General features: G+C 37.7%; 1 long non-coding RNA gene across 1 annotated transcript; it reads right to left on the bottom strand.

Annotated features, from left to right (window-relative positions):
* Positions 1-228: 228 nt before the first annotated feature.
* On the bottom strand, positions 229-697 carry LOC145585339 (uncharacterized). The gene is made up of 3 exons (XR_014100637.1): positions 657-697; positions 406-579; positions 229-314 (listed from the first exon to the last, which is right to left on the bottom strand). It is a non-coding gene; the product is annotated as an uncharacterized LOC145585339 (long non-coding RNA).
* Positions 698-13,972: the final 13,275 nt, after the last annotated feature.

Raw genomic sequence — 13,972 nt, 5'->3', positions numbered from 1 at the left:
ATTGTTTAAGTGTGTACTCAGTTATAAAGACCAGGAGAATTAAGTGTCGTGTAAAAATACCATGAGGAATAAGAAGGCCAGAAGCAGAGCTAGCCATATAGAAGAGTTCCCTCACAGGAACTGGCGCTTCAGAAATGAAGACTGGAGAAGAGAAGGTTCCCTCTAGCCATATATTAAGGCATTAAGTGGACATTGCAAACTAGACTTACTTTGTCATTGCAAACTTAATTGCTAAATTTCGCTTCTGCCTCAAAGAATCAAAGATGATGACTTCACGCTTAGCCATGCATAAGACCAAAAGAACCCAATGATTCCTACATAATAAATTAGACACACATTTGTAAAAGAGTAAAATAATATCAACAATTTGCAAAGTTTAAATAAATACAAGTTCAAAGTTTATACTTTTCATGGTATGGGCATAAGATGAACTGCTTAGATTTTTGTTTTTCCATCACATGTGTCATGTATAGTAGGATACGATCAGCATCACTATGCAAATAGGTTTCTGAAATCATTTCCGGACACATGAATCCAATGGAAGCCACTTCCTCCGTATCGAGTAAGTCACTCAAGGCCCTACATATATATCATGTAATAACATTATAAATGGTAATAAATAAGTATATGGGAAGAGTGAAATTTGAATATCTTACATCATAAAAACTTGCAAAACTGAAATATTCAGCCAAGCTCCCGTGAGAAGTTGATTGACATCTTCACGTTTGATAATGATGTCCTTACTGTCTTCATAACTAAAGGTCCAAGCATCAGCCTTAACCTTAATTTGGCCTACCCATAAATTAAATGATAAAAAATAATTTTAATAAGACATTCAAAGAATCATAGATGTCAACCAGTAGTATATTGCAAAACAGCAACTGTAAAAATCTACAGACTAAATGCAAACAAATTTGCAGAACAAATGGAGCACTAACAATTATCCATAGTAAAAGAACACAATCTATTAAATTACTTTAGTTTGAAGTTTGAAACTTCAAAGAAACCATGGTATTTCAAAAAAAAAAAAAAAAGCCCCAAAAACAGTGCAATAGTATTTCACTGGGTGGAAGAACAGATCGCATAAAAGCAGGATTTGCAGGTGAACAACTATGTCAAGTTGACTGCACTCCTACGCCAATAACATGAAGTAATAATAAGCTCCTTACTTAACTAAACTACATAGAGAAAGTAAAAGACAATTTCCTACACGCCAGAGAAAAACTAAGGCGAAGTACATAACCTGTGAGGCTGTGATACCTTCACAAGTATCCGCCTACTTCTAAAGGTCAAAGACCCAAAGAGAAAAAGTTCAATATTTGCTCCATAATTATACCGTACATAATATTGAAAAGATCCCAGATGATTAAGCCTAGCATTCCAATTACAATATCACTTCTCTATTAGGACATAAGCTAGAGGCCTGGCTTATCATGCAACGCCTTCTCGGTTTTTTAGTTTATAAAAGTTACTTCTGGCTTAAATTGCAAAGTTAACAATTTATTCATGCGTTATTGACTATGCTATTTAGGCTTGGGTATGCCGGTATGGTACATATCCGTTTTCAGGGACTATGCAATATGCTCAAATGACTATGCTATTCTACAGACTGTTCAAAGATGCAAACAAGCAACCAGTAAAATATTGCAAAACAGCCATATAAATTCAATGACTATGCAATATGCTCAGATGAAAATTGACTTCAAAAATTCAATGACTGAAATTCACAAGTATGCAATATGCTCAAATGAAAATTCAATGACTGAAAATTATAAAAATTCAATTAAATCTGCCATATAAATTCTAATTAGTGAACTAACACTAAACCTGAAATTAAACTAAGACATTGTTCAAGTTAAATGCTACATTCTATCTACCATGAAAAGATTGAACATAAATAGAAGCAATCTTACCATAGGTGAAATTGATTTCTAAAATTCAACAATGTCGAGCCGAAATCGATTTTTAGGGGCGAAATTAAGCGATTTTTCCACTCGAAAATTCAAAAATTCAACATTGCTGTAATTTGCTTGAACTTCCTCGCGTTTTTGGGGGCGAAATTAAGCGATTTTTCCACTCGAAAATATCAGATATTGCTCGAATTTTTTTAGCAGGATTTTTAATTGAATTTTTTGGGGTTTCTAGGGTTCGAATTCGTATGGAATTGAGTACATTTTTTGCTCGAAATGGGGGATTTTTGGTCTAAATAATCAATTTTTCTGGGGTTTAAGGGTTCGAATTAATTAGGGTTTTTGGTCTAAATTTTTGCTCGAAATTGCTCGGATTTGCTGCCGATTATGGGTGTTGAACTTGATTGCGATTTTGGATGTTGAATTTGCTGGGGAATTGCAGTTTTTTGGGCGAATTTGTGGGTGTTTTTTGGGCGAATTTGTTGGATTGAAGGGTCGAAATTAAGCAACTCTGTTTAGTGAATTAGTGAAAGTGAAAAGCTAAGGTCAAAAAAGCGCAGAAAACCTAAAGCAGAGTTATTTGCGTCACTTTATAATAAAAATGCGACGCAAATAACAAAATCTGAAATGCTGAAAATTTGTTATTTGCGTCGCTTATTTATTAAAAGAGTGACGCAAATTATTCACTGCCTTATTTGCGTCGCTTGTCAGTAAATGAGTGACGCAAATAATAAAATAATTTGCGTCGCTTTAATAAATAAGAGCGACGCAAATGATAGAAAGCTAACATTCATTTGTTTTTTGCGTCGCTTCTTTAATAACAAGCGACGCAAATAACTTTAAAGTATGGTAAAAATACACATTTGCTTCGTTCTTTAGAATGAGTGACGCAAATATGGCGACGCAAATGAGCCTTTTTCTACTAGTGTATGTAAGTATAAGATATTAAATGGCACTCGAAAAATCTGTGTGGAATTGGTCTAAAGAGATAAAATTGTGCATGCTAGTTTTTAGGTAAGTGGTTAAGTCTTTTAACGATTATCTTTTTCTTAACCAAAAAGATTTTATTTCTGATTTTCTAAAAATATCTTTTGCAAATAAAATCTCCCACGTTTTCTAAAAACTTGCGGCCTACTCCTCCATGATTTTCTTCAAGTCATGGTCGTGCACATTAAGGAGTTCATGTTTCCTTAATTTTAGGAACATGATCTTCTTAGTGGGTTGGAGTAGTGGCGTTGTGGATTTGCTGCACAAAGAAGTTTTTCTTAAACGAATTTTGGTCTAGAAATAGCTGTTGATTTCAGATGGAAAAACTTACCCTTGCTCACATAAGTTTTCAAGCTTTAAACGAGTTAAGAGTCAAATTCCACACAAGTTCATTAGAGTGTTCTTAATGTCCTTATACTAGAGTTTGTTTTTCTTTCGAGTTTTAATTGGGGAATGGGGAAGTTCGAGTGAATGTTTGTGTATGAGAAAGAGAAGAGAGAGAGAGAGGAGAAAGAGAAGAGAAAGAGAAGAGAAAGAGAAGAGAGAACAGAGAAGTGAGAAGAGAGAAGAGAGAAAGAGAAGAGAAGAGAAACAAGTTGGGTGACTTGTTCCTCAGGGTCTCAAGTTCGTAGGGGAACTTGAGTTTGAGTCTTTAGCTTGTAATAGGATCATTTGCCCTATTATAGTGAAGATTCTTTTCCACAAATCCCAAGTGGTCGAGGTTTTTCTCCGTGTTAGGGCCAAGGAGTTTTCCACGTAAAATCTCTCTTGCATTCTTTAGTTCCTTTAGATAATCTCTCAGTTCCTTTAGCTAACTTAATTTTAATTCCACAAAAAGTTTGGCTAAATTCTCATACTACAATTCAACCCCCCCTTCTTGTAGTATTCATTAAAACGACAATTGGTATCAGAGCCTAACTTCTAGGAAAATCAGGAAACCCTGAAGAAGAAAGGTCTTGGAGAAAATGAATACTCATGAGAAGCTCGAGGAAGGATACTCAACACAGAGGCCTCCTATGTTCAACGGCAAGATCTATACCTACTGGTAGAACCGCATGGAGATCTTTATCAAGGCAGAGAACTACCAAGTCTGGAGGGTCATCGAGGTTGGTGATTTCGAAGTTACCAAAACAAATTCTCAGAACGAGGTAATCCCTAAGCCTATGTCTGAATATGAAAAAGAAGACTTTGATAAAATGGAAATAAATGTTGTGGCTGTGAAATTGCTCCACTGTGGACTTGGACCTCACGAACACAATCGTGTTATGGGGTGCAAGAACGCTAAGGAAGTCTGGGATTTGCTGCAGATTACTCATGAAGGAACTAATGAGGTTAAACGCTCAAAAATTGATCTACTTATGTCTAAGTATGAAAGATTTGAAATGCAGCCTAAGGAAACCATTGAAGAGATGCTAACCCGTTTTACTAACATCATAAATGAGTTGGTTTCCCTTGGTAGACAGATTCCTACAGATGAGCAGGTTAGGAAGGTTCTTAGAAGTCTTCCTCAAGATGAGAGGTGGAGAGCTAAGGTGACAGCCCTTCAGGAAACGAAGGACTTTACCAAGTTCAATATTGAACAACTAGCAGGTTCTCTCATGACTCATGAGTTACACCTTGGAGTCAACAATGAACCCATTTGGAACAAGGGATTGGCTCTTAAGGCTGATGAGGAGGAAGACTCAGAAGTGGACGAGGATGAGGCTGCCCTAATTGTGCGAAGATTTAAAAAGATGTTCAAGAAAGGCCGAACCTCAAGGAACTTTGGGAAAAAGACCTCAAATCCAAAGCCTGACTACAACTGCCACAAGTGTGGATCTCCAGATCACTTTATCAGAGACTGTCCCCTTTGGGAAAATGATAAAGGGAAAGGAAAGGCTAAGGAACAGGGAAGAGAAAAATTCAGCAAAGCAAACTATCAAAAGTCAGACATGAGGAAGGCCATGATAGCAGCCTGGGGAGACTTAGAAAGTGAAGAAGAAGATGATGACCAACCAGAAGAGGAGACAGCCAATCTCTGTTTAATGGCCAAATCAGATGATGAAAAGGCTTACCTTGAGGAACTCCAGAAAGAGGTATTTCTTGATCCTAAACAGCTTAAAACTCTCTCTAAAGATGTCTTGATAGATATATGTCTAGAAGAAGAAGAATTATTTAGAGATACATCTGTAAAGTTGAACAAATGTGAAAAAGCTCTTAAGGTTTGCAAAGAACATGGTTCTTGGTTGGAAACAACCTATGCCAAGTCTCAAAGCAAACTAAGAGAGCTTGATTTTAAATACAAACACATAACTGAGATAGCTGATAGGATTAAGAATGAAAGTATTCTTCTGAATGTTGAACTAACTCAGTATAAGCTCATGAATTCTGATATCAGCTCTAGCAGTTCCTCAAGCGATCAATTGCTTAAATTCAATGTTGATTTTGAAAATTTGAAAAATGAGATTTCTACTTTAAAAACCAAAAAGGATTAACTTGAATCGGAACTGAACGCTAGAAAGGATAGAAGTATTTACCCAAAAGTCATACCTAAGTGGATAGCTGAAGCTCAAGGAAAAAGAACTAAAGGTCTTGGTTATATGACCAAGAAAGGTAAGCAAAAGAAATATGTTGAGCTTCCTAGCATGAAGGTATGCACTTTTTGTGGTAAGACTGGACATCTCTATGGACAGTGTAGGATAAGAGAAGAAGCTGACAAAAGAAATGTAAAACAAGTGTGGGTCAAGAAAACTGATATTGCATCCACGTCTAAGGAACCCAAGGAAACCTGGGTTCCTGATCCTAATGCTTAGTTTTCTTGCAGGTCCTAGTGAGGGGGAACAACTCGTGGTATCTCGACAGCGGTTGTTCAAAGCATATGACAGGTGATAAATTAAAATTCCTCTCACTAGAAGACTACCCTGGAGGAACAGTAACCTTTGGGGATAATAAGAAGGGCGAGATCATTGGAAAAGGCAAAATTGGTAGATCAAAATCTCATTCCATTGATAATGTGTTCCTGGTCGAGGGCTTAATGCACAATTTGCTCAGTATATCACAATTCTGTGATAAAGGAAATTCTGTAAGTTTTACTTCTGACTCTTGAAACATCATCAACAACAAGTCAGGAAAGGTTGTTCTAAAAGGAACTGGGAACACTTATACAGTTGACCTCAACTTAATCCCAAGGAACAACCTTACATGTCTGAGTGTTGTTGAAGATGATCCCCTGCTATGGCATAAACGTTTTGGACATGCTAGCTTTTCATTACTGGACAAGCTAAGGTCAAGGAACTTGGTTGTAGGACTTCCTATTATTAAGTTCCTACAGAACAAAGTTTGTGATGCATGTGTGAAAGGCAAGCATGTTCGCTCATCTTTTAAATTGAAGAAAATGGTGAGCACTACAAAGCCTTTGGAATTAATCCATATGGATTTGTGTGGTCCCATGAGAATTCAAAGCAGGAGTGGCAAGAAATATGTTTTGGTTATTGTTGATGATTATTCTAGATTCACTTGGGTTATTTTTCTTGCTAGTAAAGATGAAACTTTTAACGAGTTTGTTGCCTTTGCCAAGAAAATACAGAAAATCAGTGGTCACTCCATAGTCCATCTCAGATCAGATCACGGAACTGAATTTGAGAACTCAAGATTCGATGAGTTTTGCAGGGAAAATGGCATGAATCATAACTTCTCGGCTCCAAGGACTCCCCAACAGAATGGAGTTGTAGAAAGGAAGAATCGAACCCTTGAGGAAATGGCTAGAACGATGTTGATTGCAAGTGGATTGCCAAGGAACTTCTGGGCTGAAGCTGTGAATACAACATGTTACATCCTTAACAGGGTAACAATCAGAAGTATCATCAACAAGACTCCCTATGAACTATTCAGGGGAAGGAAGCCAAACATATCTCATCTTAGAGCCTTTGGTTGTAAGTGCTTTGTACATAACAATGGTAAGAAAAACCTAGGGAAATTCGATGAAAGAAGTGAAGAGGCCATATTTCTAGGATATGCCTCTGATAGCAAAGCTTATAGAGTTTATAATAAAAGCTCAATGTGTGTTGAGGAAAGCATTCATATAATCTTTGATGAAGTTAACCAGTTTGTGAGTGTACAGGAACAAGAAGATGATAATGATTTTGAAATTGGATTGATAAGAGACAGGGATGAAGAAGAGATCCAAAAGCAAACCAAAGAAAAGCAGCCTGCTCCAGAAGAGGATCATCAAGAAAATGGAGAGGTTCCTCAACCAGATGAACAGGTGAATGAGGAACAAGCAGAAGAAGCAGAAGGAACAGAAACAAAAGCTCCTCAAATTGGAGTTCCAGCTAGGGAATTCCAACCCAGGCCATTCAGGTATCGAGGTTCCCATCCAACTGATAATTATCAGTGATATAGGAAAAGAAACTCAAACAAGATCACAGATGAGGAACTACTGCGCATTCCATGCATTTCTGTCCATTCTAGAACCAAGAAATCATCAAGAAGCCTTGGGAGATGCTGATTGGATAGTGGCCATGCAAGAGGAACTCAATGAGTTCGAAAGGAACAAGGTCTGGCACCTTGAGCCAAAACCTAAGGGAAAGAAAGTAATTGGGCTCAAATGGGTGTTCAGAAACAAGCTTGATGAACATGGCACCATAGTAAGGAACAAGGCTAGACTGGTTGTAAAGGGCTACAACCAACAGGAAGGTATTGATTTCGATGAAACCTTTGCTCCTGTAGCTAGATTAGAAGCTATTAGAATCCTAGTGGCTTTTGCTTCTTTTATGGGTTTCAAACTCTATCAAATGGATGTGAAATGTGCTTTTCTAAATGGTTTCTTAAATGAGGAGGTGTTTGTTGAACAACCTCCAGGTTTCGAAAATCCTAAATTTCAAAATCATGTTTTTAAGCTTGATAAAGCTCTCTACGTGCTTAAACAAGCTCCAAGAGCCTGGTATGAAAGGCTTTCAAAGTTCCTACTGAAAAATGACTTCAAAAGAGGAAAAGTAGACAAAACTCTGTTTCTTAAATCTCGAGGAACTGATTTGTTAGTTGTACAGATCTATGTAGATGATATTATATTTGGTGCTACTAACAATGGTTTGTGCAAGTACTTTGCTGAGCTAATGGGTGGTGAATTTGAGATGAGCATGATGGGTGAATTGAATTTCTTCCTTGGACTTCAAATAAAGCAAACAGCTGAAGGAATAATGATTCACTTAAGAAGTATGTCAAGGAACTTCTGAAGAAGTACAACATGGAAAATGCCAAGACAAATCATACACCTATGGGAACAGCAACAAGACTTGATGAGGATCCAAAAGGAACAAGTGTGGATCAAACCACTTACAGAGGTATGATTGGTTCATTGTTATATCTAACAGCCAGTAGGCCTGACATTTCCTTTAGTGTTGGTTTGTGTGCTAGATTTTAGTATAATCCTAAAGAATCACATCTAACGGCTGTTAAGAGAATTTTGAGATACCTCAAAGGAACAGATGACCTGTGTCTGTTATATCCTAGAAGTGATGACTTTATGCTTAGAGGATTCACAGATGCTGACTATGCAGGTGACCTAGTCAATAGGAAAAGCACCTCAAGTATGGTTCAGTTCCTTGGCTCTTGTCTAGTTTCTTGGGGTTCCAAGAAACAAAATACTGTTGCATTATCTACTGCAGAGGCTGAGTATGTAGCAGCAACTGCTTGTTGCTCTCAAGTCCTCTAGATAAAACAACAGTTACGTGACTTTGGTATTAAATTTAATTGCATTACTATCTACTGTGATAACACTAGTGCAATTTGCATATCTAAAGATCCAGTCCATCATTCAAGAGTTAAGCATATTCATATAAGGCATTATTTCCTTAAGGATAATGTTGAAAAGGGTTTGATTAAATTAGATTTCTGCCAAACTGACAATCAAATTGCAGATATATTAACAAAACCCTTAAATAGAGAAAGGCATGAGAAGATGAGAATGGAACTTGGGATGATTAAGTTATACTGAGAAAAATGCATCAATTTCCCTCAGGTATGAAACTCAAACTAACATGCTTAATCTGTTGTATACTGTGCACAAGTGTTATATGTTTAATTACATAGTTAAGACAGGTTGCAAGCAGGAGTAATATTTACTAAGGGCATGTAAATTTGAAAGACATAGAATATGAAAAGTCCAAAATTGGTTGCATGAGCCTTGTTGATTTGTTCCGTGTATCAAGTTGTATTTGCAAGTGTTCTTTACTAACAATATTCAAAAGATAAAATTGTTGTGTTTATCTATTTTTCAAAATTCCAAATTCTTTTTATCTAAACACAAAAATCGGATGAATGCATCTAAATTCATCATTATCTTTTGTTCAAAAAGTAGCCCACTTACACTACTCTCTTGAAACACGGTTTGAGTTTCCCTAAGCAATAAATATGAGTGTCAAATCAACTAAATTCACCTCACCTCCCAAACGACACCTCACTTCACCAATTTACCTCCACCATAAAAGATGTCAGCCTCACACAAATTTACACCACACAAAAATTACCTTCTCTCTCATCACTCCGGTCAAAACTACTCTCCAATGTCTACCTCTCCAAAAACCCAAATTGAAGCCGACCTTAACACTAACCCAATTCTAGAAATTACCATGGAAATCCCACCGGAAATTAACCCCATTGATAACCAAGAGCCTCCAAAAGTGGATTCAACCACCGAATCCCAATCTTCTCGAAAAAGGAAGTCCGATGACATGCAAGAAGAAGAAGAAAGCGCTCCGGAACTAGGGGTCAATTACCGAGACAAGCCTGCAGCCATGAAACGGCAAGAGAAGATTAGTGATCACTTTGTGACAGGTTTGGCTATTAATCTTCCTTGGTGTAAGTCTGTTAAATTGTATGAACTGCTTGATTTGATTGAAGCTCAAAATTGGGTGAATTTGTTGAGTGAATGCTTTAATCGGAGTATGTATGTTGATGCTATGAGGGATTTTTGCAAAAGTTTCAAATATTCTAAAGGTGTTATTCGTTGTTGTGTGTATGAAAAAGAAATTGAGTCTGATGCGATGTACTTGGCTGAGTTGTTTGATGTTCCTAATACTGGATATGACTTGTATTTTAAGAGTAATGTGATAAGGAACCCTCTTCCTGATGCAAATATTGATGAGATAGTAGAGTTTCTAGGTGGAGACCCGGAGGAAACCTACATAAATCACAATGACCTAACCCTTCTTGACAAAATTCTGCTAAAAATTGTTTTCAATGACATTATTCCTCGAACCCAAAAGAGAGACATTGCCAACAAGCTTGACTCTATTCTCATCTATTGCCTAGCCAAAAAGATCCAAATTAACTTTCCCTCCATCATGATCCAACACCTTTCTCACTGTGTTCCAAAAGGATGGAAGGTGGGATATGGTAACCTACTTACCTATGTTTTCGAAAGCTTTGGCATCTCCTTTACTGATAAAGAACCTCTGCCCCTCAAAAACACCGAATACATGCAATCTATTTTCCTTGAAAATCATAAGATGAAGGTTGTGGATGGATGTTTTGAAGTTGTGCTGGAGGAAAAGGAGAAAAGGCCTAATGAAGTAGGTGGACTAGCTGAGGGGGAAGAGGAGAGAGCTACTGGGATCATAGAGGGAGTAGTGCAGGATTTTCAGGAGGAGGAAGAGGAAAAGGTGGTTGAGGAAGTGACTGAGACAGGGGGAAGGAAGAAAAGGAAGAGTTTAAGGCTGATGAAGAAAAAGGAGCCCTCTGCACCCATTTGCATTGATATGACTGGGGTGCAAGAGGAATTGCAGAAAGTCTCAAGCTCTCCTAGTCCGGGCAAGTATGCATCTGCAAGAACAGGTTTCGCAGCTTTCAGTTCCCCATCAAAGGCTCCCAGCGAGGAGGTCAAGGAGATGAAGGATATGCTCCTGAAGGTGTTGAAGGAACAAGAGGATTCAAAGCAAAACATGGCTGAACTGAAGAAGAGCATGCTCATTCTGAGCACTGATGTCAAGAAGCTGTTCTCAAGCTCTGAACAAGGGAGACAGTCCATTGTGAAGGACATAGTGTCTCAAATCAGCAAGAAGCTGGAGGATCTTGTTGTTGATGATGACCAGAGCATTGCATCTTAACCTGTCTTTCCTTGCAACCTCTTTATGTTGATGAAACTTATGTTTATTTGCTTTTGGGAACAACTTTTTATTTGGTCTATAATATTGTGGGCACTTTTTAATTTCTTTGGCAAACTTGGGAATTTGGTACATTTGGCCGATGTTTTTAATCGGTTTTGGATGATGAATGTCTATGTTTCTTTTGCCTATATGCTTTGTGAATATTTTCTCTCTATGCATGCTTCTTGTCTTAACACTAAACCACTAGTTGGTGCTGTGTTATGGTATACTATACGTGTGTGTGATAGTTTTTTATAATGCCAGAAGGGGGAAAAGGATGCAAACTATCAAGGAAACTTAATCATTCTATGGTCTCTGTTCGAAATCTTCACAAGCTGCCTAATCTCTACAAGCAGGTATAATGTATATACAAGTTTTGTTTATTTCCTTAAACATTAGTTCCATTCTGCATTGTATTTTGTTTTTGCATTTCCTTTCTTTAGGAATAAAATGGATTAGCTCTGTTTCCTTGTAAGTAAGTTTGGTTTGTTTGTCATCATCAAAAAGGGGGAATATTGTTGGACTTAATGATTTTGATGATGACACAACCTCACTTACTTACAAACTAATAAGTGCTTGATTGTTTAAGTGTGTACTCAGTTATAAAGACCGGGAGAATTATGTGTCTTATAAAAATACCATGAGGAACAAGAAGGCCAGAAGCAGAGCTGGCCATATAGAATAGTTCCCTCACAGGAACTGGCGCTTCAGAAATGAAGACTGGAGAAGAGAAGGTTCCCTCAGGGAACAGAAGCTTCAGAGAAGAAGCCTCATCAGAGAAGATAAGTTCCTCCCAAGGAACAGAAGCCTCGGAGTAGAAGCTTCATCAGAGAACATGAAGACTAAATATATTTTTATATTTTAGGATTTATGTAAGTATAATATATTAAATGGCACTCGAAAAATCTGTGTGAAATTGGTCTAAAGAGATAAAATTGTGCATGCTAGTTTTTAGGTAAGTGGTTAAGTCTTTTAACGATTATCTTTTTCTTAACCAAAAAGATTTTATTTCTGATTTTCTAAAAATATCTTTTGCAAATAAAATCTCCCACGTTTTCTTAAAACTTGCGGCCTACTCCTCCATGATTTTCTTCAAGTCATGGTCGTGCACATTAAGGAGTTCATGTTTCCTTAATTTTAGGAACATGATCTTCTTAGTGGGTTGGAGTAGTGGCATTGTAGATTTGCTGCACAAAGAAGTTTTTCTTAAACGAATTTTGGTCTATAAATAGTTGTTGATTTCAGATGGAAAAACATACCCTTGCTCACATAAGTTTTCAAGCTTTAAACGAGTTAAGAGTCAAATTCCACACAAGTTCATTAGAGTGTTCTTAATGTCCTTATACTAGAGTTTGTTTTTCTTTCGAGTTGTAATTGGGGAATGGGGAAGTTCGAGTGAACGTTTGTGTATGAGAAAGAGAAGAGAGAGAGAGAAGAGAAAGAGAAGAGAGAACAGAGAAGTGAGAAGAGAGAAAGAGAAGAGAAGAGAAACAAGTTGGGTGACTTGTTCCTCAGGGTCTCAAGTTCGTAGGGGAACTTGAGTTTGAGTCTTTAGCTTGTAATAGGATCATTTGCCCTATTATATTGAAGATTATATTCCCAAAATCCCAAGTGGTCTTGGTTTTTCTCCTTGTTAGGGCCAAGGATTTTTCCACGTAAAATCTCTCTTGCATTCTTTAGTTCCTTTAGATAATCTCTCAGTTCCTTTAGCTAACTCAATTTTAATTCCGCAAAAAGTTTGGCTAAATTCTCATACTACAATTCAACTCCCCCTTCTTGTAGTATTCATTAAAACAACAAGCTTAAAATCAAAAATGGAGAGGAGAAGTGAGAGGAGGAGAAGAAAGAGAAATGGTGAATGAAAAAAAAATGGGAGCAATGTCTGATATTTAAAGCCAAAAAATGACCGTTACACGACCCCGTTACCGTTCCACGTTTCCCTTTACTAAGTAACGGTGTTCAGGCGCGTGGTACGGGGCGAGTGAAATTTTTGTGCCAAAAGAAATCCCGCGACACAGGAATTCCTCCCGTCTGACGGCAATCAAGCACCGTGTCGCGGGATTGATCAACGTGGCACGGATTTCAGCCTTCTGTCCTGCACACTTTTCGAAGCTGACAACGAATATTCCTGGCATTTTGACCAAAATTGCACGATTTTCCGCGCGAATTGGAAAGTTAATTTTTCAGTAAAATTCTAACTGACGTTTGAAGGGTATCAAAAATTACTATTTTGCCCCTAGGAAGCGTCAAAATCAATTTTGTCGATGTTTTGAATACCTAATATGGTCGGATAGTCGATTTGAAGGTGTGAATCATTTGCGGCCCACGTTCGGGGATAATTGAACTATCATACACTTGCAAATTTCAGCGATTACAGTAGTTGTCGGCTTTCCTCAAGCATGGAAAGCGTTATCGGTGGATTTTTCTTCAAGTATAGAAAACCGCCAAGTCGGCTTTCCTCAAGCATGGAAAGGGTTATCGGTGGATTTTTCTTCAGGTTTAGAAAACCTCCAAGTCGGCTTTCCTCAAGCATGGAAAGCATTATCGGTAGATTTCTTCAAGCATAGAATGACACCAAATTCATACGTCGACTTTCCTCGGGCATGGAAAGTATCATCCGGTAGGTTTCTTCAGGCTTAGAAAGCTACTGAATTCCTCAGTCTGGTTTCCTCAGGCATGGAAAGCGTTTCAACGAACGTCATCCGGTGGATTCCTTCAAGCATAGGAAGCTGCCAAACTCATTTGTCACCGATACACTGGTGTCAGATACGTATTCTATCCTTTTACTCTTTATCTGTGGAATTAACATTTTTCTGCAGGTATCGGCGTATACAGAGTGATTTAGGATCGCAGAACGTCTCAAATTATTCTCTGTCCCTATCGGCTACTTTGACTATCGTTTTCGAAACTAACGTTTCTACAAACTCAGTCAAAGTGGGGGCTTCTGTAGAC

The sequence above is a fragment of the Chenopodium album genome, chromosome 2 (assembly GCF_948465745.1).
Source record: "Chenopodium album chromosome 2, dcCheAlbu1.1, whole genome shotgun sequence".
NCBI classification, from domain to species: domain Eukaryota; kingdom Viridiplantae; phylum Streptophyta; class Magnoliopsida; order Caryophyllales; family Amaranthaceae; genus Chenopodium; species Chenopodium album.
The sequence above is the reverse complement of the archived record's forward strand: the minus strand, read 5'-3'. Positions and strand labels throughout refer to the sequence as shown.